At 36.4% G+C, this 10,641-nt stretch overlaps 1 non-coding gene across 1 annotated transcript; it reads left to right on the top strand.

Annotated features, from left to right (window-relative positions):
* Nucleotides 1–7,381: 7,381 nt before the first annotated feature.
* LOC142873484 (U4 spliceosomal RNA) lies at nucleotides 7,382–7,521 on the top strand. Its single transcript, XR_012921514.1, has one exon. It is a non-coding gene; the product is annotated as a U4 spliceosomal RNA (small nuclear RNA).
* The last annotated feature ends 3,120 nt before the right edge of the window (nucleotides 7,522–10,641 follow it).

Raw genomic sequence — 10,641 nt, 5'->3', positions numbered from 1 at the left:
GGCAGAACCAGTGTCTGGTGGGGGCCTGCTTCCTTGTCTACAGATGGCGGACTTTTTGCTGTGTCCTTATATGACGGAGATCAAACAGAGAAAGCAAGCTCTAGAGTCTCTTTTCATAAGGACACTAATTCCATTCATAAGGGCTTCACCTTTCTGACCTAATTACCTAGTTATGGATAGGAGCTTGTATTAGTCAGCCTTGCTGCACATCTAAACACCCAAGGATCTCTGTTGCCTACAATACAATAAGAATTTATTTCTCAATCGCTTTACACTCCTATGACTGCAGTTCACTTTGCTCATTGTGTCTTCTCATTCAGGGACCTTGCCTGAAGGGACAAATTATCTGCAGGAAACACCTATTCACTTAGGAATAGATAAGACGATAAAGCCTAAGCAAACCTCGGAAATTACAGATAGAGAGCTGCTGTTTAAATGTGGTATGTGTCATACCTTTCACTTTTCATTGTCCAAAGCAAGTCAAACTCAGGTGTGGCTGTTCTTGATCTGGAAAAATGGCGGGGAGGAAAAGGGGAGGAAGATACCTATTCTTCCGTTCCTCCCCTCAACCTCCATGATATAATGGCAGAATAGGGACAAGATAACTATGATAAGTGCTGATATTTAGAGTAGCAAATGGCTCAAAGCAAATCTGAAATTTCACTAAACTAACTTTGTTAAGTGTTCCTACACCAACTCATCAAGGAAATGTTGCTAATACTTATAGGTTATAGTTTTGCTCCCTAAAAGTAGCACCCTTGTCTTTTGTTCTCCATAGCTTCTGGGTTCCCCACTCTTTAATTAATGTCTCCTTTTTTATGATCATCTTTGGCCATATCTGAAATGGAGGCTTTTGTGCCTAAAATAATCTGTCTCTTTAACTATATAGGTTGACACTTCTAGAAGTAAAACTCTCAAAATATCTTTAAAAATGTATTTGATTCCAATCAGCTCTATGTATTAATAGTATTAACAGCCACAATTCTTATAAGACATGCACTTTTCTTTTGACTTAATTATAACCCCTTTGAACAGCTTATCAGATGTCTGTGGGATCATGTCTTTGATCTCTTTTCCAGAGAAATTGTGTTTAACTGAAAGGATGGAGGATAGACAAATAAATAAATCCAAGTTTAAAACAACAGGTGTGATGGTCATGTCCTCGCTTTGTTCACTGAAGTTGCTCAAAAGATTTTTTTTCCTTTTGCCAATTGGAAAAGAGAAAGAGTTATATCTTCAAAGACTGCAAGTTTTAGAATTTCTGAACTATCTCTTTTTCCATTTCATCTTTCTTGAAAATGAGATGGTTCTTCCTTGAACTCAATTTTTTTTGGAAGGTACCTTATCAGTGCAACTAATACCAAAAAACTCGTAACGTTCTATTTATAAATTCTTTTCCCAGAGCCACAGGTTCATTAGATACACTATCAGTGTTTTTTTTTAATTATTGGATGTGACAGATTTACAAAATATTTCACCATTGTATAGTTTGTTGCCATTTTTCCAGTCTCTAATAACTGTTCACTATCCATTTACTACCCAGGCCAATGCCACATGCATTAGTTTTTTGTTGTTGTTATTTGTTTATTTGTTTTGCATTATGTCAGAACCCTCTTTGTGTGTCAATTTCCCTGTTTATCAGCTTTCTGTCATAACAAACATACTTAATGTGGCTTATTTTGGAACCAAGGCTCAGGGACGATGTCCTCCGTAGTATGTGCTTATTTATCCAGGCAGAGAGGAAGGCAAGGATATAAGCCAAGCCACACAACTATGTTTAAAACTATTAGGTATGGAGAATGTTTTACTTTGTAAAAGACCCAGCTCTTGAACTTGTTTAAATATTTTATTGATTTATCTGTTCCCTAGTTTACTAAATTTCACTTTAACTCTGTTATATCTTTCTCCTACCTTTATTGATTTCATTTGTTTTTCTGTTTATGACTCCTTAAATTAAAGCTCAATTAATTTTCCTTTTTTTGTTGTTGTCGTTGTTGTTCTTACTAAGGAAAGAATCTCACCAGTTCCAAAGTGGTGCTGTACTCACACTCTTTCTTAGTGTTGGTGCCTCGATGTTGGCAACTCTCCACAAATGTCCTTTCAGCTTTCTGAAAGTTGCTGTCTGTTGGCTTATGGCTTAAAGTCCAGCTGCTTTCAAATGTATACAGTTCCATGACATATAAAAAAAAGAGAAACAACTGACATCTCTACCCCATAGTTCACTGGGGATTTTACCCCTTGCTCTACAAGTCAGAGCACACTTATAGTGTTCTCAAGAAGTAGTCTCCATTATTTTGAAGTGATGCAACATTTTGAAGGAGAAAAAGAATCCTCTTTGTGTCTTTCTTTGGTATATCTAGTTAAAATTCCCCACAGGTTTTTGTCTGTTTGTTTGTTTGTTTGTTTTTTAGCACCTTTCTTTAGATTTCAGATCATATTCAGAAATTTCTTCTTTAAAATTCCCTTTGATTATTGCTGTGGAGATCCAAGAAGTTGTTAATTGCCTGTGTTCACATCATCATCTTACCCAAAAGTCCTCCCTTGAATTACACATATCTAGAGCATTATAGATTTGAACAATGTGTTAATACGCTGATGTTGTTAGGAAGCAAAACTACTGGACAAGGGTGATAAAAATATGCAATGAGTAACAACATCAAAGAAGTCAAAAAATGTAAAGAAGAACTCCCTAATATTGGAGAGAAATTGTATCATTCAAAAGGACATTCAAAAGGAAACAGAAGATAGCTTGAAAGTCTTCCAACTTGTTAAATAGACCATCATGGCCCTTCCGGTGGTTTAAGAAGTGCTAAAGATCTGAGACAACAACCTTAGAAAAGAAAAGAACATCTCTGAAAAATACTGAAAAGAACAATTCTAAAAAATTTGTGGTTAATTAGATTTCATCTCATGAAAAAGAGTAAGGACTCTTAGCAAACTCTTTTTACTCTTAGCGAATAGCTTTTGCTATTAGCAAACGTCTTCACAGCTGGAAAGTTAATACTGCCTTTAACCAGAACAGGGAACTTAAAAGATAGTCAAGTTAGAGCTAGGAAGCTAGAAGCAGAAAGTGTTTTTGGAGAGACACCAGTTAGGAAACCTGGTAGTTCTGCTAAAATACCAAGTACCCTATAAAAGAGATTCTAACTGTATGTAACACAGTCTTTGTTTCAGATTTTACATAGAAAAAACTTGTTTAAACTACTCTGTCATAAAAACAGGGGTATTTTAATTCTAAATTGATATATCATAGTCCAATTACAGTGATAAGTTTCTGTCAAATAATTTTTTAGAATAGTTTTGTTTGCTGTAGGAAATACAGTTGAAGAGATCATATTTCTTTTGAAAATAATATTCAATGGTTTTAAAATTGACTTAAGGGCTTTTAAAGTTTATTAATGCATAAGTATTAGTGCCTTTTGGACTGAGGCCAAATTAATTTACAGAAATTAGAGATAAAGGGGGACATAATAACATAACTTTCAAGGAAAGCAGTGTACAATCATATTTAATTATATGCTACTTTAATGTTCTGCCTATAAAGGATCTGGGGATTTGGGTAAACATGAGAATTCAGACTGAGTCGGAAGAGAATCTATAGTCTTGTAAAACTCTACCAAAATTTTTCTTTTCCATTATTTCCACATGCCCTTACCCAAAATCTGATTGTTATATTGTAATCTCTTGATTATTTGCACATGATTATCTTGTGAATAATACTTGAATATTATATTTTCCACCCACCCAGCTAAGTAGATGCTTATACTAAATTAAATTCTGCTTCTTTTTATAATTTGGATTCTTCCTTCATTTGATAATGCTGGTCCCTCTTCACCTATCTGCACAGCTCTGGCAGTTTCTGATTAGGAAAATTATGACAAAAGTCCCAATTAGAAATACTATAGTATGGTAAGAATAAATAGGAGGGAATGGGGAGATTCAGTTAGAAGATAGTGCTAATTGAAGAATAAAGCTCCTAAGCACTGAATAAGTTAGCTATTGCCACCATAATGCTGCAGAACAAATCATTCCCAAACTGAAAAGCTCAAAACTACAATGCTAATTGAAGAATAAAGCTCCTAAGCACTGAATAAGTTAGCTATTGCCACCATAATGCTGCAGAACAAATCATTCCCAAACTGAAAAGCTCAAAACTACAATGCTAATTGAAGAATAAAGCTCCTAAGCACTGAATAAGTTAGCTATTGCCACCATAATGCTGCAGAACAAATCATTCCCAAACTGAAAAGCTCAAAACTACAATTATTATCTTTATCATGTATCTATGTGGTGGTTGGCTATTACCTTTTCTAAGCTGGCCTTGCTCTTTTGCTTCTAAGCTTTACTCAGGACTGCCCCACATAGCTCTCACCCACCTTGGACCAGTGGTGTCCATGGCAACAGACAGGAATGCAACAGGGGTCAACAAAAACTTCATGACTCTTAAGACCAGGATTAGAACTGGCACACCATTACAACTGCCTGTTTCTACTGTCTGAATCGAGTCACTTGGCAAAGCCCCACATAAGGAGGTAGGGAAGTATATTTCTATTTTTAGGTGGGAGAAAGAACTGAATATTTGCCAAAGATAATATAATACAACAGAAGCACTTAAGCAATCTAAAACAATTTCTTTAGCCTAGACCTTTCTCTTGAGCATCACACCTATATATTTCCCTACTTAGATGTCTCCCAGGTACCTCAACTTCTCTGTTCCTGACAGTTCTGATCTTGCCAGATGGCATGTTTTGAAGACCTTCCATTTGTAAGCATAGCCTCACCCAGTCCCTGAGTCATCAATAATGAAATAAAGCAATTTATTAGTCATTTCATTTCTATTAAGTCTTGCTATAGAAAGTAAATATCATTGTGCCATAGATTCTATAATCTTACTGAGCATCGGTCTCTTTTTTCCTAAAAAAAAAAAAAAACAAAAAAACAAAAAAAACCTTTTGCAGGAAACTGAGAGATTTTTAAACTAGAATTCGGCATCACTTTTCCTAAATGCATGCTAGAATCCACCCTAAATACCATCCAGCTAGAAGGGTCTAATCTATCACTCTAGAGTTTGGTCTGTTCCTTTTACCCACAGTGCCTGGACTCAATTCTTCTTCAACCTCAAAATGGGAGCCACAAGACTAAAACAGCAAAAATTTCCTGCTCAAAACCTACTTAACTAAAATATTGCCTCTGGCAAGAGTTTTCTCATGCCAGATAAGCCCTTTGAATGTTGACTTTATTTTGGTTAAGGAAAGGTCCTTAGAGGTCTCCATCAAATGTCAAGAAAAAAATATGAAGGTTTATGGAACCACTAGTTTTTCACTTTTTTCTGTGTACAATCATGCACTGCATAACAACATTTCTGTCAATGATGGACCGCATATGTGATAGTGGTCCCATAAGATTATAATGGACCTGAACAAATTCCTATCACCTAATGAGGTAGCCATCATAACATAGTAACACAACACATGACTCGTGTGTTTGTGGTGATGCTGATATAAACCTGTTGCCCTGCCAATAGTATAAAAGTGCACAGTGATGTCCTCAGCCTTCACATTCGCTCACCACTCACTCTCTGACTCACCCCAGAGCAGCTTCCAGCCCTGCAAGCTCAATTCATTGTACGTGCCCTATACAGGTATATGTACCTTTTTAAAAAAATCTTTTATACTGTATTTTTACTGTACCTTTTCTATATTTACATGTTTAATTCCACAAATACTTATCAGTGTGTTACAATCGTCTATTCAGTGCAGTAACATTCAGTCCATGTTTGCAGAAGCAATAAGCTATGCCACATAGCCTAGATGTGTAGTAGGCCATGTCATCTGGGTTTGTGTAAGTACACTCTATGACATTCATACGATGACAAAATTGCCTAACAGTACATTTCTCAAAACGTACCCCCATTGTTAAGTGACACATGACTGTATAGTATATCAGAAAACTCTATCAGTTATTTCATGAAACATTTCTCAGATCAATCCCTTTCTGATTATTCTTTCTGCTTCTACCATTGTCTCAACAAACATTTTAGCTACCAAACCCAGCTCTCAGCACTGAACTACAACCTGCCTTATGGACCTACTGACATAGCTAGACATTTTTGTTTGGACTTCTGGTTCCTCTCTTCAGGTATCTTAGTCTTCCTGACCTTGATCCTACACAATGGTGAGAGGCAGACAACACGGCTTAAGAGCACACACTCAGGAGCCAGCCAATTGGGTTTGAAGTACAGCTCTGCTATGTACTATCTGTATAAATTTAGAAGCTCACTTAACATTTTTATGTTTCAGTCTCCTCCTATGTAAAATAGAGATAATAGCACTTACATCATAGGAGAGTTATAAGGTTTACAAAATTATGTTAAGCATTTAGAAACGTGTATATATAATGCATTTGTTTCACTTTGCTCATTCAATGTTGACATTGCACACCTTGTTGGGAAGACAGAAAATATCCATAATAGAAAATAAAAGTCCCCATTTTTATAAAGTTACCACTACATAAAGGCAAACAAAATAGCTATTAATATATAAAGCTAAAGAGATAATACATAATGTCAAGTACAAATGATTGAATGTGAGAAAATACTTACCATGTGCCTTCCTTTTCTTGCCTTTGTATAAGCCCTTGAACTTTCTTTCCTTCTCCAGATGGGGAAATGATGTTTGTTTTCTAAAACCCACAACTGAATTTTTACTGGATAAATGGAAAAAGGAAAACAAAAAGTGAAGGAAGAGTTGTGGAAATCCCAAATATTCAAGCCAGAAAGTGAAATAACGAGACACCAATAATAGAAGTAAAATTATCAAATGGGGGACCATTTTAAAAGGAAACATTTAGGTACGGACCTGGAGACTCAACTGAAAGTTTGGAGGAAGCTTAGTAATTATATAAAACAAATTCTACATTTTATTAGAAGAGAACTTTGAATGCCAGAGAGGTCAGATACTTTGTTTATTGTCACATGAACTGGTATTAACTGAGCAGCACCTAAGTGGACACATAGGCACTACAGTAATAGGGTATTGGGCAGGTGGGAGGGGGCGGATATATACATACATAATGAGTGAGATGTGCACCATCTGGGGGATGGTCATGCTGGAAACTCAGACTTGTGGGGAGCGAGGGGAAGGGCATTTATTGAAACCTTAAAATCTGTACCCTCATAACACGCCGAAATAAAAATAAATTTTAATTTAAAAAAGAATTAGAGAAAAACAAAACCTAAATATATTTCCATCTACATATACACCATACTACTTTCTAACAAGTGATATATGTGAGGTCAAAATTGGACCATCAGTTAGACAGTCTATGAGACAACTAGTTCAAGCAACAGACCTGGATATTTAAAGGAACAAAGATTTGTATCAGCTTTGCACAGTGGCAGTTTCGTAGCCAATGAGGTTTATCTGGGGTGTGATTATTGCTAATCAAAAACTTTTCCCAATACCCCGCCACAACGACTTGCAATGTAGTCAGTATTGGCAATTTCTGATGGTCTCTAAGGACCACCAGTCCTTAGGGAACTGAGTTTAAAAAAAAAGAGAAAAGAAAAGATTTGTATCAAGGATAAGAGAGCATAAATACACAAGCCATGTGCATACTTTGATATCTTAAGAAATGTTATGCAAGGAAGAAAGAAATGAACTAAAAAAGGAAGGAAAATTCTGAGAGGGAACAAACACAGAAAGAGAAGAACAAAGGTAAAATATGAGAAACTTGAATAATTTTGTTCTGATGGGCATTGGCCTCTATTAGGGGTTGTATCTGGTTTCAATAGTATTAAGAGGGAAAAAAATTTTTTTAAACAGTAACGGGAAAATACAATGTCAGAAATTAAAGGAGCAATCAGGCAACAGGATTATGGTCAAAAAGAGGTAGACATAATTTATCTTAAAAAATGCATTGTTAGTACAATAACAAGGAAAGAAACCATTCTCATTCTCATTCATTTATACAATAAATATGTGTGGAAAAATCTAGCTTGTCCTAGGAACGTATCTAAATGCTATATTTCAGAGAGCTGAGAAGGGAACACTTAGAAAGTGGACCTTGAATCTGGGGAAAAAAGGAAAAAAATGTTAGTGTTGATTGTAAAATTATCTGCTTTGGTTTTCAACTCTAATTCATTCTGCATTGCAGCAAGCTATATATTACTAGCACATTCAGGTCTACAAAATCAAAGTGTAGATTTAAAAAAAATATATGTTGTGGTATGGCTCCTTACCTATGGCTCCTTATCTCCCTTTACTTCCTCTTATACTCCTCCTGTCACCCTATGAATGCCACCACAGCCCAGCTTACATACCAGGCTGGTCAGTGCTTTGCCCATGCTGGAAACCCTAATAACAATAACCTTACTTTCTGTCCCCCACTATGGGTGCTCTATAACATCTCTATCTGCCTACTGTCCAAGAGACCCTGTACCTTCTCATAAATGTGAGCCCTGTGTGATCTTAGATTTCTTGACTAATGCCCTTAGCAGCTCTGCTTTTAGCTCTAATTCCCAAACTCTACATTCCTCACTATCGAGTAACATTCATATGGAACCAAATTCAGGCCCTAGCTATTTCTCTCCAGCAATACCCCCATCCCACCTCTAACCTACCTTTCAAGACCATCTGTTTTCAATCTCTCCCCTTAATGCCCCAAATGAACTCAGTCAGGGACATACCATCATCCCTGAGTCAGCAGGAGGCAGTCACAGAAGAAAAGAGACCTCCATCCATGATCCTCAGTTTTCTGAGTTCATTTTTTTAAATAAAAAATTAATTTAACCAAAGGAAGGGGAGGATGAAAGGACGGTGGGTGCTGTGAGCAAAATATATCTGCTCTGCTCCTTCTCCATCTAGCTAACGGGTGCCCTGTGGAGCTCTGAACATCTCAAAGGAGCCCAACAGACAAAAGGAAATATAAATTTTTAACAGTTGCTAGACCTCTTGACTAAAACTTCCTGCTTAGCTTCTGTTTCTACAACCTAGAGTAGTTCCTGAGAAGTTCCTGGATGATAGCATGGGGGACAATCTCCAGACGTATCTTGAGGGCAAGGTCACTTTATCCCTAAAGCAAAAGGAACTTATGCAGCAGTTTCACACAGCAGATTCCATTATCTGCTTGCAGTTAAGAAGAAAAGGATCGGATATGGCCATTCACAGCAATTAACTATTTTTCTCTTCCTCCCCATAAAATCAGCAAGCCACTTGGCCTAGCAGCTGGCATCTCCCTTTTCTTTCTTTGGGATGCCATGCCATCTCTCTCTGCTCTTTCCTCCCCCTTCTCTGTCTCTGTCTCTATATCTCTTTCTCTTATCCTTCTAAAAGATAAAATAAATTTTACTTTTATAACCTCAAAAAATAAAAAAATGATCAGTCACATTAATGTTCTTTTTAAAAACCTCATCTTTTAATATTAATAGTTTATTTAGTAGTTTAAATTAATGACAATACAATGTCCCCACACACTTTAACTTGGAATATTGATATTTTACAATATGCCCAATGCCTATTTGAAGCACTCGTGATATTGAATAAGTAGGTCTGCTTGAGCTTTAAATTGTTAATTTCAAATGTTACCCTGATTACTGTAAAAATATCTGAATTCAAAGATATGGCCAATTAAGTTTTAAAGAAAAATGTGTACTATTAAAATGGGCTGGAGAGCCTGAGACCTCAAGGGCACATGTGGCTCTCTAGATCCCCAAGTGTGGCCACTCGACTGAATTCAAACTTCAGTCTGTAAAATTGAGATTCAGTCAAAAGGCTGCACTCAAAGATCCAGAAGGCCACATGTGGCCCCAAGGCTGCAGGTTCCACAATCCATAGGAAAAGTAGGTGTACATACAAATAAATACAGTCACAGGACAAAAACCCATCAGTAGTAATTATTATGCTTTACTCTCAAGAGAATAGTCATTACATGAAATAATAATAAAGTAATTTGTACTCTTTAAATAACTGGATATATTTAATAAATTGCTAGGTTTATGGTTTGAAAAAGTTTGACCAGGCAGGAATTAAAATGGTATAATTCTCTTTTGTTAAATTTTTTTTTAAATTTCAGTATATTACAGGGGTACAAATATTTAAACTCTGACCTGAGTCAGAGTTTCAAGTGTGTCCATCCCCCAGACAGTGCACACCGCACCCATTAAGTGTGTATATACTCATCCCCTCTTCCATCTGCCCGACACCCAATGAATATTATTACTATATATGCACTTAAGTGTTGATCAGTTAATACCAATTTGATGGTGAGTACATGTGGTGCTTGTTTTTCCATTTTTGGGATACTTCACTTAGTAGAATGGACTCCAGCTCTATCCAGGATAATCCAAGAGGTGCTAGTTCACCATTGGTTTTTGTGGCTGAATAGAACTCCATGGTATACATATACCACATTTCATTAATCCACTCATATATTGATGGGCACTTGGGTTGTTTTCACATCTTTGCAATTGTGAATTGTGCTGCTGTAAACATTCTAGTGCAGATGTCTTTTTTATAGAATGTCTTTTGTTCTTTTGCCCAGTAATGGGATTGCTGGATCAAATGGTAGTTCTACTTGTATCTCTTTGAGGTATCTCCACATTACTTTCCACAGAGGTTGTACTAGTTTGCAGTCCCACCAGCA

Source organism: Microcebus murinus, chromosome 10 (assembly GCF_040939455.1).
Source record: "Microcebus murinus isolate Inina chromosome 10, M.murinus_Inina_mat1.0, whole genome shotgun sequence".
Taxonomy (NCBI): Eukaryota; Metazoa; Chordata; class Mammalia; order Primates; family Cheirogaleidae; genus Microcebus; species Microcebus murinus.
This window is presented reverse-complemented; position numbering and strand designations above follow the sequence as displayed.